The sequence below is a fragment of the Bufo bufo genome, chromosome 7 (assembly GCF_905171765.1).
Source record: "Bufo bufo chromosome 7, aBufBuf1.1, whole genome shotgun sequence".
Lineage (NCBI taxonomy): Eukaryota > Metazoa > Chordata > Amphibia > Anura > Bufonidae > Bufo > Bufo bufo.
This window is the reverse complement of record NC_053395.1, coordinates 101,819,139-101,838,198: the sequence shown is the minus strand read 5'-3', so window position 1 is coordinate 101,838,198 and position 19,060 is coordinate 101,819,139. Positions and strand designations below refer to the sequence as shown.

Below are 19,060 nucleotides of genomic sequence, written 5' to 3'. Positions count from 1 at the left end.
ATTCGGTGGGTTCCTCTGACACAACGCCTAGTTGGCATGGCCCGGGAGCAGGCCCTGTGCCCCCAACTGTCCTGAACCTTCCTCTGTCATTTTCAGTTCCCTCAGCACGAGAAGTATTATATGCCGTAGGCCCAGATCCACTTTTTAGCAAGGACAAGCTACTAGAGGACAATCAGCAGCTACTGCCCAGCCAAGATCTGGAGGAGACATCCGCCGCTTCCTCTGGTAGACGGTCAAGTAGTGATGATGAGAGTCCGTGGGAGCAGGTATTGTGAGCGGTCAGGCTCCTGGCCCTGAGAGCGTTGAGGGGGACATTAGTGACGTAGGTTTAGCGTAGGACCCGCCTGACCTGAGACCACCTTGGCACTTGGTAGGCGGGCTTAGATGTGTTTTGATCAAAATATATTGACTAAGTGTCTCAGATATTATCATATCAGAGTGAGGACTTTGTCCATATATAATGCTTGCATCTACTTTACTAAGTGCATTATTATCTTATTTCTGTGGTTTTCTTCAATAATATGGCCAGGGACATCCGCACAATTGTATATCATACCGTGCAGGATGTTTTTATCTTATTTTTTTCTGGATTTTTTTTTGTCTATGTAGTACTTGCTTGAGGGAGTGGCACCTTCTAGTGTGAATGCGCGCCTATTTTATCTTGGGAGTAGCATTCCTCTGCACTTTTGCCCTTCCTATCCAATAGAGCGCCTTGATTAGGTGGTACATATGGGTGTGCTTGCTCCTCCTCCCATTGGTTGCTTGGTGCACATGGAGGTGACTAGGAGCAGCACACCATATGTGCGGCGTCTGCGCTCCTGAACATAGAAGCCCAATGGCTTAGGTAGGTTTAGCGTAGGACCCGCCTGACCTGCGACCACCTTGGCGCTTCGTAGGCGGGCTTAGATGTGTTTTGATCAAAATATATTGACTAAGTGTCTCAGATATTATCATATCAGAGTGAGGACTTTGTCCATATATAATGCTTACATCTACTTTACTAAGTGCATTATTATCTTATTTCTGTGGTTTTCTTCAATAATATGGCCAGGGACATCCGCACAATTGTATATCATACCGTTTTTATCTTATTTTCTTCTGGAATTTTTTTGGGACATTAGTGACGTGCAGACAGTACTCGATGATGATGATGTAGCTGATTGCACTTGGGAGCCTGGTGAATTAGGGGCTTCGTCATCATTGGGAGAAGAGGGTGGCAGTTTGCAGCTGTAGAGCCAGCAAGTCACTAGCGTGGCCGGGAGTCAGCAGGGTGGCAGCAGTGGGAGGTCGGGAGCCAAACATGCCCGGGATATACCACCCGCTTCAAGGATCCTACCCGCCTGAAAAGTAGCGGTGCAGGGGTTCATGGAGGCAGCGGTAGCAGGCAGTCAAAGCAGAGTGTTGGGGGGAAAATGCCATACTCAGCGGTGTGGCAATTTTTTGTTAGGCCGCTGGAGGAGGTGAACATGGCCAATGCCAAATTTGTGGGCAGAAGGTGAAGCGTGGCACCTCAGCCCTGCGTCAATACATGCAGCGTCACCATAAAGTGTCATGGGAGAACCGTGGCTTCGATGTGGTGGTCCAGCCTACCGCCGCAACCTCTGCATCACCCAATTTCATGCAGTCAAGGCTCCACCACCTCAGCCGAAAGGAGCTGCCGGTCCTTCCCATCATCTGCTGGTCCTGATGCTCCTGCTCCTCCTCCTCATCAGTCAATCTGTCAGCAATCAATCAGCAAAGCGATTGCCAAGAGATAACAGTATGCGTGCACTCATCTGCTCCTGGCCAATTTCCCTTAGGATACACCCCCGTATCTTAAGGGAATTAAGTAATGTCATAGCCAGACCCTTATTTCTGATATTTGCGGACTCTATACTGACAGCGAATGTCCCACAGGATTGGCGCATGGAAAATGTGGTGCCAATATTCAAAAAGGGTCCAAAAACAGATCCTGGAAACTATAGGCCGATAAGTTTAACAACTGTTGTGGGTAAACTGTTTGAAGGTTTTCTGAGAGATGCTATCTTAGAGCATCTAAACAGAAATAAGCAAATAACGCCATATCAGCATGGCTTCGTGAGGGATCGGTCATGCCAAACTAATTTAATCAGTTTCTATGAGGAGGTAAGTTCTAGACTTGACAGCGCCAAATCAATGGACGTCGTATATCTGGACTTCTCCAAAGCATTTGACACTGTACCACATAAAAAGTTAGTATATTGTAAGGAATCGTCTCTTTTCAGGGGGTCACACTCACAGATATCTCACCAGACAACGGATTTTCATGTCCAAACTGTGCCTTTATTTTGACAGTCTTCTTATAAAGGATAGTCCAGTTATACATCACTGGGTGGGGTGAGGTTCCCGCACCACCAACACTTAAAACACAAATAAACTCCTGCCCGTCTAGGCGCTACCTAAACAAAATACGTCCCTACCTCACTCATAGAGCACAGTTCACACATGGACATTATATGCGGCTTTCCTCAGCCAACATCAATACTGCAGCCTCCAGGCTGTGGCAACTCCAGTACCTTTTGGGGGAGTGTGGCCCAGTAGTCCTCCAGATGCTGGGCGTGCAACCCTCGTTCTCTAGGTGTCGCTAGGTCCTCCAAACCTCAGGCTATTCAAAGCCTTGTGGCCCCTCAGTCCTCCTGACTGAGACCACACACAGAGCCTCTGCTTCACAAAACAGTCTCGCTCTTCCTCCTCAGACTGACCTACTCTGAGGCGCTTTATGCCAGCCTGATTACAGCAGGCCTCACCTGCGATCACCTCAGGTAGAAAGGAAAACCCGTACTGGAAGGGTGTGGACTGGCAACTCCCTCTATCAAGCCTAGCCACCAGTCCAAGTAAAATCCAGCCCAGAAAATGTATACAAAAATGTCTCAGTAAACTATGCTTTGCTGAGACTACTGCCACTCTCTGGATTTTATCTGTCTCACCCATCTGAGGTATCTGAAGTGGGACAACACGCCTTCACATTACCACATATCCCTCCCCCCTCTTCTTCAGACCGGAGGTCTGGGGATTTTCCCACATCGTACTATGCCCTCTGGAAGATGTGGTCAGTGTCACATATTTCTCTCTTTTCTGCCACCCCCAGGCTAGCAGAGCTTGGTTTTTCATAAACACTGACTTTCTACCTAACAGACAGTGTCTAAGGGACTCATGCTTCTCCTCTTTGCTGGAGAACTTTTTCTTAGCTTTCTGGCTTGCTCCTTTTCCAGATTTCTTCTTAGGTCCACGACCTCTAGTTTGACTGGGCAAACGGAATCACACAGGGGAGGAACTGCTCCCCGTTCTTTTTTTTTTTTGTTTTTGTTTTTTCTTTCTTTTTTTTCCTTCTTCTTTTGAAAATATACAAAGTTAATACAAAAAACAAAAAATACATAAACCAATTTAAAGTAAGTCAGTGTATATAATAAGAGAGACATACATATCCTTATATCCCCCCCCCCCCCCCATTGGCTGTCGTTCTCCTTAATTCTTCAAATACAACATAACAGTGAATACATTCAGAAATAACTACCTACGTGGCTCTGCGTGCTACTCTCCGCTGCCTTTCCATATCCTCATACATCTTTATTTGTTGAAGGTATAAATCCCACTCCCTTGAAGAGGGCTGGGAGGCTGAGCCCCATTTTATTGCAACTCCAGAGCAAATGGACATAGTTCGCATTAACATGACCACATTTAGGACAACAGCAGTCCCGACCCCTATTTTGGGGAAATTTTCCTTGAATTTGGGGCGTATAATAGAGCCTATGGAGGATCTTGAATTGTATTAGTCTATGTGCACTGGAGACTGTCGCCCTTCTCACGTTCCTATAAATAGAAGACCAATGCAAAGGGGGGCAATTCAACTCTTGCTCCCATTTACTTGGGCTTTTGAAAGGCGTTACAGCGACCAGTGCCATACGGAGTTTAGAGTATAAACTAGATATTTTCATCTTCTCATCCTTCTGGGCATAACAATAATCAAAGAATATATTCTCTCGTGGGAGAATACACCCCCTATTCCTGGAGGCTTCAAATAAGTGTTTCAAACGTGTATACATAAATAGATCCATTGGTGAACAATAATTAAATCCAAATTCCGAAAGTGTTTTAAACCGACCTAAATAAAAAAGGTGAGACACCATATAGATGCCTTTACGTGTCCAGTAACCAAAATCTGTAATTTTGAAGAACTCCTCCAGCGCCCCGTTCCCCCACAGAGGAGTGAAACCAAGCGGACCGGAGACTTTAAGAATCTCCTTCAGCCTGTTCCACACCCTCTGCAGTGAGTAAGGGACCAGCAAGGACCTCCTCATTCCCATAGTACCAGTTTCCAAACATACAAAAATATTATCTATTGGTGTGTCAATCACTCTATTCAAGTATCGTAATAATAAACTCTCTTTCCAATGACAACACCGCTGAATCTGTGCACAAAAATAGTAACCCTGAAAGAAGGGTAGTGACAGCCCACCATCTGCCTCCGACAACCATAGATATCTCTGCTTTATACGAACTCTCTTCCTACCCCAGATTAAGTCATTAATGAGAGTCTCCAATCTATGAAAAAAGATGTCATCAATCCAAATAGGGGAAGCACACATCGGGAACAAGACTATAGGTAGAATAATCATCCTGATCAATGCAATTCGGTCTGTCTGTGCCAATCTTAGCTTCCGCCAAGCGCCAACTTTAGTTCTCACTTTATCCAAAACAGGGGCAAGATTCAGATCGTAAAATCTACTTAATGGGACCCCGATCTTAACCCCCAAATAATTCAAAGAATCGTTAGGGGCCAAAATACAGACTCGGCTCCCCACATCTACAGCTTTCCGGTTCAGAGGGAGGAGCGATGACTTTGTCCAGTTGATCATATATCCTGATAATTTACCGTAAGATTCTATTACCTCTATAACATACGGAAGGATTTTCCATCCCTGATCCAGGAACAGAATCACATCGTCTGCATATAGGCTTATTTTATCGCTCACTCCCGCCACTCCGAAGCCTTCTATACGATTCTCCAAACGAATCCGACAAGCCAATGGTTCGATAAAAAGAGCGAAAAGAAGGGGAGACAGGGGGCACCCCTGTCTCATCCCTCTGAACATCGACACAGGAGAGGAGCTCATACCATTGATACTAATACGTGCAACTGGCTGTGCGTATAACATCTGAGTCATTTCCAAAAATGGATTTCCAAAACCGAAATGGGACATCGTAGCCCAGAGAAAAGACCACTCCATCCTGTCAAACGCCTTTGCGGCGTCTAATGACAGGATGGAGTGGTCCACACCACCGCCAACAGACAAGTTCAGATAGACCCTATATATGCTCGTCTGAATTTGGCGGCTAGGAATAAAGCCCGTCTGGTCAGGGTGGACCAGACCGGCTATAACCCTCTTCAAGCGATTAGCCAAAATTTTTGCAAAGATCTTATAGTCCGTATTTAAGAGCGATATGGGTCTATAAGACCCCACATCGCAAGGGTCCTTGTCCTTTTTCAGGACCAAGATAATTACTGCCTCTTTGAATGATGAAGGTAACGAGCCAGATATGCAGGATTCATTAAAGACCTGCAATAAAATTGGCAAGAGAGATTTGGCATGGAATCTATACGTTTCAAACGGTAGCCCATCTGGGCCGGGCGAAGAACCATATTTTAATACCGGAAGAGTCACTTGAAGTTCCTCCAAAAGAATAGGGGAGTCCAACATCGCTCTCTCCTGGGTAGATAACTCGGGGAGCGCCAATTGTTGGAGATATTGATCCATATCCGTACGTCCAAAAATAGAGTCAGATTTATAGAGGGTAGAGTAATATTTCACAAATTCCTCTCTTATCTCCTCTACGGATCTCACCCCAATCCCCTGGGAGTTCCTGATTTCTTTTATATTAGTGACCTCTCTCTGGTTGGCCACTAAACGGGCCAGAAATCTACCTGTTTTGCCAGACTCACAAAATCGGTTCTGACCTTGAAAGAAAAGCTTATGTTGTGCTTTTTTATATAACATTGTCTTAAGCTGAGAATTGGCCTCCTTTAATTGAGCAACGAGTTGCTCCTCATAAGAGTTGATCAATGCGTCGCGCATACTCCTTATTGAGTCTGTCAACTGTTTTTCGCTCCGACGTATTTCAGTTCTAAATCTATGAATTTTATTAAAGTACAGACCCCTAATATGTGCCTTCAACGCGTCCCACACAAAATGGATATGTGTTGATCCTACGTTGAAGCCCCAGAATTCCTGAATATCATGGTCTACCCCGTCCTGCTCCCCTATCACCTCAAACCAGTGTGAGTTCAATTTAAAGGCTCTACTTAAAGTTGGAGCCTCCACAAACATAATCAACATAGGGGAGTGGTCCGAGATTCCATGAGGCTCGTACCTCATTCTCCGGACACGTCCGCACATATCCCGACTAGCAAATGCCAGATCAATACGGGACATAGACCCGTGTGACTGGCTAAAGCATGAAAAAAAAATTTTGTTGCCATAGAGGTGGCGCCAGATATCAACCAGCGCCAGCTCCTGGCACACCGCAGTCAAAGGGGACCCGCTGCGAGCGCGCCCAGAGAGTGAAGAGAACCGGTCCAGCTCAGGGTCTGGTACCGCATTAAAGTCGCCTGCCACCAATAGAGCACATTGATTTTTTGTGGAGATATATTGAGCTAAGAGTGAAATAACATTTGATTTAAATGGAGGGGGAATATATATAAACGCCAGTATCACCTCCTGCCCTTTCCAAAGCCCATAAAGAAATACATAACGTCCCTCTTTGTCTATTACACTGTCTAGCGGTTGGAACTCTATCCCTCTATGTATGTATACACTGACACCTCTTGAGTAAGATGAAAAGCAAGCATGGTACTCCAGAGAGGCCCATTTCTTTTTCAGTGTATAAATCCTATCTTCTGTTGCATGAGTCTCTAATAGTGCAACAATCGCGGGCAAATGACGAGTCACAAGGTCAAATACTACCGTCCTCTTTACTCTGTCTCCCAACCCTCTCACATTCCAACATAAAATGTTAAATGTCATAAATATGAGTGAGACTATCTACACTCTCAACGGAGAGGCACACATAGCCACGAAACGGAGAACGACAGCCAATCCATCCCTAAAACCCACCCCCCAAAACCCCCCTATGTGGTTGACAAGGCATTTTACAATACCCATCAACCTCTCACCTACCACCAAACCTCCCCCCCGCCACCTCCCCTCACCCACACCCCTCCCCACCTCATCTTCATAGTAATTCATATACCCCTGGAATCCAACCATTGTGCCACCTCCTCATGACTAGAAAAGAAACGAACAGTATCTTTATCTACCACTCTTAATTTAGCGGGATATAACATTGAGTTTTTGATGTTGGCTGCTCCCCGTTCTTAATAAAGAAATCGAATCCTGGCTTTCTCCTCGACAATTCAAAATTGGAACCATGGTGACCGACAACATAGAAACATAGAATGTGTCGGCAGATAAGAACCATTTGGCCCATCTAGTCTGCCCAATATACTGAATACTATGGATAGCCCCCGGCCCTTATCTTATATGAAGGATGGCCTTATGCCTATTCCATGCATGCTTAAACCCCTTCACTGTATTTGCAGCTACCACTTCTGCAGGAAGGCTATTCCATGCATCCACTACTCTCTCAGTAAAGTAATACTTCCTTATATTACTTTTAAACCTTTGCCCCTCTAATTTAAAACTGTGTCCTCTTGTGGTAGTTTTTCTTCTTTTAAATATGCTCTCCTCCTTTACCGAGTTGATTCCCTTTATGTATTTAAAAGTTTCTATCATATCCCCTCTGTCTCTTCTTTCTTCCAAGCTATACATATTAAGGTCCTTTAACCTTTCCTGGTAAGTTTTATCCTGCAATCCATGTACTAGTTTAGTAGCTCTTCTCTGAACTCTCTCTAGAGTATCTATATCCTTCTGGAGATATGGCCTCCAGTACTGCGCACAATACTCCAAGTGAGGTCTCACCAGTGTTCTGTACAGCGGCATAAGCACTTCACTCTTTCTACTGCTTATACCTCTCCCTATACATCCAAGCATTCTGCTGGCATTTCGTGCTGCTCTATTACATTGTCTTCCCACCTTTAAGTCTTCTGAAATAATTACTCCTAAATCCTTTTCCTCAGATACTGAGGTCAGGACTGTGTCAAATATTCTATATTCTGCCCTTGGGTTTTTACGCCCCAGGTGCATTATCTTGCACTTATCCACATTAAATTTCAGTTTCCAGAGTTCTGACCATTCTTCTAGTTTTCCTAAATCCTTTTCCATTTGGCGTTTCCCTCCAGGAACATCAACCCTGTTACATATCTTTGTGTCATCAGCAAAAAGACAAACCTTACCATCGAGGCCTTTTGCAATATCACTTATGAAGATATTAAACAAAATCGGTCCCAGTACAGATCCCTGTGGAACCCCACTGGTAACATGACCTTGTTTTGAATGTTCTCCATTGACTACAACCCTCTGTTGTCTGTCACTCAGCCACTGCCTAATCCACTCAACAATATGGGAGTCCATGCTCAATGACTGCAGTTTATTGATAAGTCTTCTATGTGGGACAGTGTCAAAAGCCTTACTAAAATCTAGATATGCGATGTCTACTGCACCTCCACCGTCTATTATTTTATTCACCCAGTCAAAAAAATCTATAAGATTTGTTTGACATGATCTCCCTGAAGTAAACCCATGTTGTTTTTCATCTTGCAATCCATGGGATTTTAGATGTTCCACAATCCTATCCTTTAATAGGGTTTCCATTAATTTGCCTACTATTGATGTCAGACTCACTGGTCTATAGTTGCTCGATTCCTCCCTACTACCTTTCTTGTGAATGGGCACGACATTTGCCAATTTCCAATCTTCCGGGACGACTCCTGTTACTAATGATTGGTTAAATAAATCTGTTAACGGTTTTGCCAGCTCACCACTAAGCTCTTTTAATAATTTTGGGTGTATCTCATCAGGCCCCTGTGACTTATTTGTCTTCACCTTAGACAGCAAAGATACATGCATCAAACGATTTATTAGTCATTCTTTCTAGTGGAGGTCCTTCTCCTTTTTTCTTTTGTAAAAACTGAACAGAAGTATTCATTAAGGCAGTCGGCTAGCCCTTTATTCTCTTCTACATACCTTCCGTCCTTTGTTTTTAATTTAGTTATTCCTTGTTTTAATTTCCTTTTTTCATTTATATATCTGAAGAATGTCTTATCCCCTTTTTTCATAGACTGAGCTAGTTTTTCTTCTGCCTGAGCTTTAGAAGTTCTTATAACTTGCTTGGCCTCTCTCTGCCTAATCTTGTAGATTTCCTTATCTTCATTGCTCTGGGTTTTTTTATAATTACAAAATGCTAGCTTTTTATTTTTAATGATTTGGGCCACTTCTGCTGAGTACCACAGTGGTCTCCTCCTTTTTTTGCTTTTACTGACAAGTCTAATGCAATTTTCTGTTGCCTTCAATAATGCACCTTTTAAGTAGTCCCATTTCTCCTGGACTCCATGTAATCCGTTCCAGTCTGATAAGGACTCATTTATGACTAATTTCATTTTTGAAAAGTCTGTTTTTCTAAAATCTAAAACTTTTGTTTTTGTGTGGTGGGACTCTTTCACAGTTCTTATATTAAACCACACTGACTGGTGATCACTAGATCCCAAGGTTTCGCCGACAATGACATCAAATACCGAATCCCCATTTGTAAATACCAAATCCAAAATGGCCTCCCTCCGGGTTGGCTCCTCAACCACTTGTTGTAGAGATAACCCCAGTAGGGAATTTAGAATATCTGTACTCCTGGTAGAACTTGCTATTTTGGTTTTCCAGTTTATATCTGGAAGATTGAAATCTCCCATAATGATAACTTCTCCTTTCATTGTCATTTTAGCTATTTCTTCAACTAGTAGATCATCTAGTTCTTTAACTTGACCAGGTGGTCTATATATCACACCAGCACGAGTTACTGCATGGTTAGCAAACTGCAACGTAACCCAAACTGACTCTATGTTGGCCTCACCAACTTGTATTAGGTTAGATTTAATGCTATCTTTCACATACAGGGCCACTCCTCCTCCTTTCTTGCCTTCTCTGTCTCTTCTGTATAAAGAGTACCCTGGTATGGTTATGTCCCAGTCATTTCTTTCATTAAACCATGTCTCCGTAACAGCCACTAAATCTACATTCTCAGATGCCATTATTGACCCAAGTTCATTGATTTTTTTACCTAAACTGCGAGCATTTGTAGACAGGACTCTGAGCTTATCATTTCTTAACCTCTGTGCTTCTGACCTGTTCTGGCATTGTTTCGGGGGGCAATTGGACTCTTTTATTTTCACTCTTTTGCCCCCCCTTCCTAGTTTAAATACTCTTTTGCAAATTCTTGGAGTTGTTCACTAAGTACATTTGTTCCTTTGAGAGAAAGATGCAAACCATCTTTTTTGTACAGTTCCTTTCTATTCCAAGTAGAGCTATCATGAGAAACAAAGCCAAATCCTTGCTCTTGACACCATTTACCAAGCCATATGTTGAACTCCTTTATGCGCCTCTGCCTATCATTCTGAACATTATGCACAGGCAGAACTTCAGAAAATGAAATGGTGGATGCAAAATCCTGTACGTCATTACCAAGTGTGATAAAAGATTTTTTCACCTCTGACACTTCATTGCAAGCCAGGTCATTTGTCCCTAGATGGACAAGAACATCCACGTCCCCTTCCTGCTTTGCTTGCTTAACAATATTAATAATACGTCTTCTATCTCTTCTAGCAGTAGCCCCAGGGAGACATCTCATAAAACCATTTTCTTTAAGCTCCACACTTCTTATGATTGAATCACCCAGCAACAGCTGCTTCCTTTGAGACTTCACTTTATCTTTTTTGTTGCATACATTAGACATAGGAGTCGATGGTTTCTCACCCTCTGTGCTTGAGTCCATATCCATGTTGTCCTTACATTCTGAGAGTGCTGCAAATGAATTATGGAGAACCACCGACTGTGGGACATGTCTTCTATCCACCACTCTAAGACTTCCAGAACCTACAGTAACCCATCTGCCATTTCTGGGGGTCCTCTGTGGCAGAACATGGGGGTCCTCTGTGGCAGAACATGGTGTCGATGCTGCGTCTGGGAGGGCTGAGCCATGCGACCTGCATGGCGCACACGCGTTCAATCTAGTTGTAAAGCGGTTTCTGAAGTCTTCATCCCATCTGCAAGACATCCTGGAAATGGCCAGGAAACTTTGCATGCACTTCAGCCACTCGTACACCGCAAAGCACACCCTCCTTGCAGCGGCAGAACGGCGTCCCCCAACATAAGCTGATTTGCGTTGTTTTCACCCATTGAAATTCCACCCTCCATATGTTGGACTGATTGTATGAACAGAGAAAGGCCATAAACGATTTCTTGATGATACAGGCGGAGAGGGGTACACCCCTGTGTAACTTCGATGTTAGTCAGTGGCAACTCATGCGTGACACCTGCCATTTGCTCGGGCTCTTTGAGGAGGCCACTTTATTTGTCAGTCGAAAGGACTATGGTATGAACAACGTCATTCCACTGATTCATGTCCTGGAACAGATGCTGCTAAGTTTGTCTGGTCAAGGGACAGGAGATGTGGCGACCACATCTCATGGCCACATGAGCCTTGTGGGGGCTAAACTAAAGGAGGAGGAGGAGGACATTCGAGCACAAGCAATGTGTAGAGAAATGGGTGGTTTTTCTACACAGGTGGGAGGAGCAGGACCAGCCAGAGGAGCTACAGGGCGATGAGGAAGATGAAGCAGAGGACCCAGACACACCGTGGCACGGCTTGGCAGTATGGAGATGGAGGCAGGGAGTCCCTCCGAGTCACTTGCGCAAATCACCCTATGCATGCTCACTTGCTTGCTTAGTGACAGCCGAATTGTCACCATTCGGCAAAGGAATGACTACTGGCTCTCCACCATGTTAGACCCTCGCTACCGGTCCAAAATGAGGGCCATTTTTACACCCGCTGAGAGGGAGGACAAACTAAACTACTATCTAAACATCCTATGTATTTAGTTGGCCGCTGCCTATGTGCGCCATGGCCCATCCTCAAGCAGATCTGACCGGGGGAACCCTCTGCACTCATGTTCCACTGCCATGGCTGCTGGGGGGGATGGTAGGAGCAGTACCAACTCCATCAGCAGCAACTTAAGTCTAGAATCACTGATGAGCAGTTTTCTTCACCTGCCTACTGAAGAAACTACTCACCAGCAGCAGCAGGTAGACACAGAGCAGAACCTGAACCAGCAGGTTGTGGCATACTTGGAGTGCACCCTGCCACCCCACATCGAAGATCCCCTGGACTACTGGGCAGCCAAACTCAATTTGTGGCCACAACTGGCCGAGTTTTCCCTGGACAAGCTTTCCTGCCCGGCCAGCAATGTGGCATCAAAGCGGGTGTTTACTGCGGCGGGGGCCATAGTTACCCCAAGGAGAACTCACCTGTCCACCCAAAATGTGGAGAAACTGACCTTTGTGAAGATGAATCAGGCGTGGATCAGCCAGGATTTTCAAACACCATTGCCTGATGCATCAGACTAGATCATCCACGGTGCCACAAAAACACTTTGACAAAAGAGACCTGTTTCTTCTGGCTATCTGCTTAAGATAATATTCTGATGCTGCCACTTGCCTGATGCCACACCTGCTGCCAGGTGCTCCTACTGCCAGCCACCATCTTTAGCTGGTACTGGTATTGCCCCCCACTGTCACTGGGCCACTCTGTGGTCTCCTCATGCTGCTTCCACCTCACCAGACTGTGGTGTCCTCATGCTGCTGCTACATCAACACTATGTCACTTGGCCACTCTGTGGTCTCCTCAGGCTGCTGCCACTTCACCACTCTGTGATCTCCTCATGCTGCTGCCATATGACTACTCTGTGGACTCCTCATGCTGCTGCCACCTTCCCACTATGTCACTGGGCCACTCTGTGGTCTCCTCATGCTGTTGCCACTTCAACACTATGTCACTGGGCCACTTTGTGATTTCCTCATTCTGCTGCAACTTCACCACTCTGTGGTCTGCTTATGCTGCTGCCACATTACCACTCTTTGGTCTCCTCATGCTTCTGCCACCTCCCCACTATGTCACTGGGCCACTCTGTGGTCTCCTCATGCTGCTGCTACCTCAACATTATGTAACTGGGCCACTTTGTGGTCTCCTCATGCTGCTGCCACTTCACCACTCTGTGGTCTCCTCATGCTGCTGCCACCTCACCACTCTGTCATTGGGCCACCCTGTGGACTTATCATGTTGTTCCCACCCTCCCCACTCCATGACTGGGCCACTATTTTGCCTTTTTGGCCTGGTTGACATCATCATTTATTTGATCCTTCTTCTGATCGGTCAGAAGGAAGGAAAAATGAGACGCACAACGGATCCTGTCTATGTAATGGCTGTAAGGCCTATATGACATGGTCCCTATTTTGCATCAGAATTGGCTTATGATTTGGTAGCCAAAAGCAGGAGACATGCAAAGATTCCATTCACATGTCATATCTGTTTTGGATCCACTCCTGTTTTTTTTTTGGGCTTTAGCAATACTGGTGGATTACTGACCAAATGCTGACCAAGTGAAGGCGGATGCTTCACAGACAGGAGGCTTGGGGCTTATTGTTCTGATGGATCAGAGGAAGGGCAAAATAATCTGTGACATCAACACAAACTTACTGCTGACACCTTCTCCACTCTGTCTGGGGGGCTCTACTTGTAGAAGTGTTTAATAGAACAGGTTCTGTAGACATCCATGTGGAATCAGCTGACGACGGTGTAAAAAGAGTGCGCTTCTTCTTGACTCTAACATCGACCTGTAAGCTCACACTTATTTATTTGGTGAGTTTTGGCACCATAACTGCCCAAATAAGTGAAGTCTGCAGCAATTCTAAGAGCGATGCCTGTCATCTGTGTGTCATACTGAATCATAGTATTGTTTCACTACCACAGCAGACTCCCTATGCGTGTTACTGCAAGGCACAGTGATCTACACCACTATACAGGCTCTCTGCATCCAGAAAATAGCTGTTTTTCAACGCGATTCGCCACAAATAAATTCGGATCAAATCAAATCTTTCCGGAAAATTTGGCGAACCGACCGAATCTTTGAGAAATTCGCTCATCTCTACTAAAGATACATCGGGACCAAATTAAAGCTGATGGAGTCACTGGTGTCAACAGAAGTATAACCCACTGCGGATAGATATTAATTGGGATAGCCGACCTGCTAAATAATATTTATATAAATGAGGCACTGAAAGACCACCCACCCTTATCTGTAAATGTATTATAGACTTGGATATTTAGGGTTGTTTATACGCCCACACCAACCTAAAAATTTAATTCTGTAGAGACTTGAGAGCTGAGCCCATGATTGCCACGGGAAGCAAACAAAATAATACAGTATTCGAGATAATGTGACCATTTTAATAGTGTGTATTCTTTCTATTCACGAAAGGGTAGGGAAGTTCCAGGTAATCAATTCCTGGCAGAGTTTTGGGATTAGTTAGGCATAATTCCATTTAAAAATGGAATCAAGGGATGTCGGTGAATTACTCTCTAAATAGGGAAGGTAATAGCCACGGATTTTGAAACTAAAATTATACACAATTATCCGAATAGGAGGAAGTGCAATATAAAATCTGTGATTTAGCGGTACTGATCCATAGGCCAGAAATGCAACCAAACATGGACAAACGATTCACTACATTAGACAATTTGATTAAAGGTTTAATGATTGTAAGAAGCATATCATCCGCAAAAAGATTTACTTTATATTTGCGTGACCCAATTTTCACCCCCCTAATATTCAGTGGTTTGGTACGAATCATAATGGACACGGTTCAATAGAAAAAGGGACAGGAGAAAGGGGGCATCACAGATGTGTGCCTCAATAAATGTTAATAGGGGCCGGGGTATCTGTACGTGACTTAATGTACACAGTTGGGGGTTGAATAAAGGGTTTGTATAAAAAGTAAAGGCAGGTTTACACCGCACAGTGTTACAGCCGATAGGAAGGAAGTGTTCCTTCCCGACAGTCGGCTGCTCGTTGAGTGAAGAAGACAGCTGCATTTACATGTAGTGATTTCCTTCACAGTATGAGGATGAGAGATGGCTATTGCAAAGGCGCCCGCCACATGTAAGCGGGAGCAGACACCTTCTTTCTCCAATCGGCACCCTGCAAATGCGATTGTGGGGTGCTGATGTGTGTAAAGGCTGACTGTGGCCTGGTAGGCCCCAAGCCTGCCTTGAGTGTTTTCCAGCAGGCTGTGTTTCTCTAGCGCAGTCTGCTGGTCAACGTTAGTATAGCACTGACATTAAAACGCAATGTACTATAGGGATAGTGCATTGTATTTTAAAATAAATGTAAATATTGCCTGGTATAGTCCCCTTGTGGGACTATTAAGTGGTAAAAAAAATATATTTAAAAAAATGCTTTCTTTTCATTGAAAATACGCCCTTCAATGAAAAAAATGTGCAAAAATAAAATCTTCCCCACGTTTGGTAGCGGTGCGTCAGGACAACAAACGCTACACAAATATCATAATATAGGGGATAATTTTTATGATATTTGTGTAGTGTTTGTTGTCCTGATGCACCGCTACCAAACGTGGGGAAGATTTTATTTTTGCACATTTTTTTCATTGAAGGGCGTATTTTCAATGAAAAGAAAGCATTTTTTTTTATTTATTTTTTTACCACTTAATAGTCCCACAAGGGGACTATACCAGGCAATATTTAGATTTGCTAGCACAGGCTTCCAGTATCCGTAGTTTCAGATGCTGCACATCTCGTATCATCTGAAGGCAATCATCTATGCTGTGAAGATACGAGATGTGCAGCACCTGAAACTTTCTCCTGCGGTGTTGCTATCAGTGTGTGAAGAGTGGGAGAAGAGGGTTGCATTGACAATCCAACACAATGGGCAGCACATTGAACACGTTTTATAAGTGGTCAGAAACTTGTAAATAACTCATGAAAATTAAAGTTATGTTTTAACCAACCATTGTTTTTCGTGTGAAATTCCCAATAAGTTTGATGTGTCACATGACCCTCTTCCTATTGAAAAAACAAAAGTTGGAATCAAAATGGCCGACTTCAAAATGGCTGCCATGGTCACCACCCATCTTGAAAAGTTTCCCCCCTCACATATACTAATGTGCCACAAACAGGAAGTTAATATCACCAACCATTCCCATTTTATTAAGGTGTATCCATATAAATGGCCCACCCTGTATTTGGTATCGTTGTAATCATACTGACCCAAAGAATAAAGATATTATGTTATTTATACCAAAAAATTTAAGCCGTAAAATTTATATTGTAAAAACTCAGTGGCAGTATTGCTGTTTTCTCCTATCTCCCTCCCAGAAAGAGTTAATAAAAGTTAATCAGAAAGTTGTGTGTACCCGAAAATGACACCATTAAAAACTACAACGTAGTAAGAGTTCTTATCACATTGTATAAGACCATGGCATTGTTGTGCTTCTGTTCATACCACCGTTTGTTTTATGCTTGTGTTTGATCTCCTGGCCACACTAATCCTGTACTATAAGCAATGAGTGTCAGTGGCATTAAGATGTTTTCTTTTCAGTTCTATTCTATATAGCCACAGATGGACGTTGGATAAGTTTGGTTAAACCTTTGTCAACATTGTGTATGCTGTGTCTCTGTATCAACGGGAGAGATGTTTGTATTTTCTACCTTGTTTATTTCTATGTGTACTTGCACACTTTCCCAAACATTTTGGAATAGAAAAAAAATGGTACGGCTCATTTTAGTCCTGTGAAATACTTCCTTAGGAGAGCTGAATAATACTAAACATCGCATCAGCCATGTGAGCCCCCACACGTCATGTGAACACATTCTGTTAACTGACCAGTTTGCTAATAGGTGAAAAGTAGTTTATTGAGAAGCAGAACATTTACAGTATATACACAATTATTACCTGCAGTAGCACCTTGTCAGTGTCTGTGTGGAAGCAGATCTAACATTGTTTTCGCTATGTCACCTCTAATTTGTCTTTTTTTTTACACTTAACTTTATTAACAACATGACAACATTGATTAGAGACAGACAGACAGCCATTTTAAACATTACCTAGAATCATACATTCATTTTACAACATCACCTTGACTGGGAGAAATTGTCTGCATGTGGGTAAGTAACTGGGTCAGTAATAGAAAACATAGGGTAGTTATCGGTACATACTCAGATTGATTCACTGTCACTAGCGGAGTTCCCTCAGAGGTCAGTATTGGGCCCTATCCTCTTCAATATATTTATTAATGATCTTGTAGAAGGCTTGCATAGTAAAATATCAATTTTTGCAGATGACACTAAACTGTGTAAAGTAATTGATACGGAAGAGGAAAGTATACTGCTACAGATGGATCTGGATAGATTGGAGGCTTGGGCAGAGAAGTGGCAGATGAGGTTTAAAACTGACAAATGTAAGGTTATGTACATGGGAAGGAATAATGCAAGTCACCCGTACATACTAAATGGTAAAACACTGGGAGACACTGACATGGAAAAGGACCTAGGAATTTTAGTGAACAGCAAACTAAGCTGTAAAAAACAGTAGTTTTATACCAGTACCATTAGAAATAAAGGAAGAAGGTGGGAGCATAAAATACCTTGGTATAAATATCTCCGCTAAAATACGGGATTACACTCGACTAAATGTTATCCCCCTTATAGCTAAAGTCAAAAGCAAGATTAAGGTATGGAAAGGAATCTCTCTCTCCATGGCCGGGAGGATCTCTCTGATTAAAATGTGTTTATTACCGATGATAAATTATGTCCTCTGGAACTCCCCAATAGAAATTCCAAGAAGTGTCTTTAAGATAATAGAGGAATTGCTGAGCGAACTAATATGGAGGGGACGGAAACCTAGAATTAAGAGACAGATATTGCAGTGTCCAGACGGAAAAGGGGGTATGTCAGTCCCAGATCTAAGACTGTATTATTTAGCAGCACAGATAAAAAAAGATCCAGACCCTCAATACTCTTCAGATTTACAGATCAAATATGATAAAGATAAATAAAAATCTATTAGAATGTAAAATGTGCTTAATATTGAGGCAGGGGTATTACAGAAGCAACAGTTCTCAGAAGTTTTAACAACAAAAGTAATGGTAAAAAGCTGGCAAAGATAAAATCCCTATGGGAAGAGAGCGAGATACATGATGATACACTATTATGGTACAACCCAGAAAATATCTGGATGAAATGTGTTCTTAGATTAGGTCAGATCTGGAAAAATGGGCAGATGATAAACTACCAGGAGATTAAAGAAAAGTATGGATTTCTGGATAGGGAAGTTATCTACTATCTCCAGCTGAGACACGCTCTGAATAAGTTAATAGGGACAGGGGAAATTAAAAGGTTACCCCAAATACTAATAAGAATAATAAATTTAACAATAGAGAAGAAGCAGATCTCAAAAGTGTATAACATATTAATAGCCCAAAGATCGAAAGAAATAGGGATTTTAAATGTAAAGCGTAATTGGGAGACAATAGTGGCTCAAATGACCGAAGAAAAATGGGAGCATATAATAGGGGACAGAAGAAGAACTTCAAGAAACCCATCCCACAGAACGACTACATTTTTTGTGCTGCATCGATTATACTATTCGCCCAAAAAGCTTATGAGGTTTTATAAAAATAAAGAATTTAAATGTCACAAATGTGGTAAAACTGGAGTAGATGATGTACATATCCTATGGGAGTGTACTCTGATACAGGTATTTTGGGAGAAGATAATCTTACGGATAGAGAAAGACTACCCGGTTAAAATCCCTAGAAATATAGCATCATGTATCTTGGGAGTGATAGGAGAACAGGGAGATAGCTTCACTCAGGAGATTGTCGCTAAATTATTATTCCAGGCCAGATGCTCTATAATTAAATACTGGGTAAACAAAAGAGTCCGCTCACTAAAAGAATGGGAAAATCAAGTTAAATGTATGGTTAAGTGTGAATACAGCATCGGTTCCCACAGTAAAAAATAGATATTT

At 43.0% G+C, this 19,060-nt stretch overlaps 1 protein-coding gene across 2 annotated transcripts in view; it reads right to left on the bottom strand.

Annotated features, from left to right (window-relative positions):
- The window catches only part of PGAP1 (post-GPI attachment to proteins inositol deacylase 1), a 1,296,519-nt gene that overhangs the window by 113,653 nt on the left and 1,163,806 nt on the right, over positions 1–19,060 (bottom strand). The window lies entirely within an intron of this gene.